The sequence below is a fragment of the Belonocnema kinseyi genome, chromosome 3, assembly GCF_010883055.1.
Source record: "Belonocnema kinseyi isolate 2016_QV_RU_SX_M_011 chromosome 3, B_treatae_v1, whole genome shotgun sequence".
Classification (NCBI taxonomy): Eukaryota; Metazoa; Arthropoda; class Insecta; order Hymenoptera; family Cynipidae; genus Belonocnema; species Belonocnema kinseyi.
The window spans coordinates 5,235,133-5,236,887 of NC_046659.1; the positions used below are offsets into that span (position 1 = coordinate 5,235,133).

The 1,755-nt window shown below is 45.2% G+C and overlaps 1 protein-coding gene across 5 annotated transcripts in view; it reads right to left on the reverse strand.

Annotated features, from left to right (window-relative positions):
• Positions 1-1,755, reverse strand: part of LOC117168834 (protein arginine N-methyltransferase 7) — a 228,998-nt gene that overhangs the window by 78,534 nt on the left and 148,709 nt on the right. The window lies entirely within an intron of this gene.

Sequence of the window (1,755 nt, forward strand, 5' to 3'; positions counted from 1 at the left end):
GAATTTTACCGCCAAGGTTCGAAAGTTCGCGCGCGAACTCCGGACCTGTTATCACACACTTAACAAGTCAAAGCTGCTGACCATCAGGCAGCATATTGTTGATAGAATACGGATACTAGCTGACGCTAAGAGAAGTCTAGAGCGGAGGGAGAGGTGGGTCAGAGAAAATTAACAGTTTCTCTCTGACCCATCTCAACTCTTCCAAGACCCTCCAGTTACTGACGAACACCCACCCAAACCAGAGGAGGTCGAAGTATTTTGGAGAAAAGTCTACGAAGTTCAGCATAGACTGGACGAAGACTCACAAAATATAAATAGCTTCAAGGAGTTATGTGTTGCCCTCATAACACCTGATAAAGAATGCCCACCCATCACTACCGAGGAGGTGAAAAAAGTATTAAGAGGGATGAAGAACTATTCCGCACCGGGACCAGATAGTATCAAAACCTTCTGGTGGAAGAAGTTTTCTTCAACCCATCAGCATTCGGCCCGTATTTTCACCTCATATTTGAAGTCGGAAGAGCCGATTCCAGAGTGGATGGTGGAAGGGCACACAATACTCCTACCAAAAATAGGCAACTTAGCTGACCCGAAGAACTACAGGCTAATAACTTGTCTGAACACGCTTTATAAGATATTCACAGCTATCCTAAATGATAGGATTGTTCGGGCAATTGAGCCTGTGTGGCAAGCAATGTATGAACAACGAGGTTCAAAGAAAGGCGTAGCCGGATGTCGGGAGAACCTGCTCATCGATAGATGTGTCTGCAAAGATGAAGCACTCTACCAGCGTGACTTATCGATGGCCTGGATTGATTATCGGAAAGCTTTCGATTCGACATCCCATAGACTTATCATCTGTCTTTTGGAAATCTTAAAGGTTCATCCGCAAATAGTTGGGTGCATAGAGAGATTGATGCCGCTTTGGAAAACCAGATTTACTATCTCATCTAGAAAAAATCGTGTGACAACTTACGAGGTCAGCTTTCAGAGAGTTGTCTTTCCGGGCGACACCATGAGCCCACTCCTCTTTTGCCATACATTATTGCCACTATCTCTAGCACTTCGCCATTCCGACGGGTACTTGTGCGGCAAACCTGCAGATCGAAAGTACAAGGTAACTCATGTATTTTACATGGACTATCTTAAGATGTATGCTAAAAACAAAGAGCAACTACATCTAGCTTTAGGGATTCTCGAACGATATACTAAGGAAATTGGAAAGGAATTTGGGTTAGACAAACGCGCCAAGGTTTATTTGAAGCGAGGAAAACTTAATGGCATCCCTGAAGATCCTGAGCTCGTTGATAGAAGCGCCATACGACACCTTTGTTCTGGAGAGACTTATACATACCTGGGCGTGCCACAGAGCCGCATTCAGGATGTGACATCTATAAAGGATACTCTCCGAAGCAGATACAAACGTCTCATCCGACAGATTTGGTCTTCCGAACTGTCGGCGAGGAACAAAGGAGCTGCAACGAACATGCTTGCCGTCCCGGTACTACTCTATTCATTTGGAGTAGTTCCATGGACGAAGAACGAGCTCAGATCTCTTAATATCGGGACAAGAGAGGTTATGCAATTGAACAAAAGCATGCATCTTAAGTCTTCCGTTCCGCGACATCGCCCGGATTGAAGTCTGGTACAGAAGGTTTCATTTTTGCATGCCAGGACGGTGTCATTTCCACCTTAACATACCGTCGCCACATTTTGAGCCAAGACATTCCCGATGATAGCTGCAGGGCGTGCCAT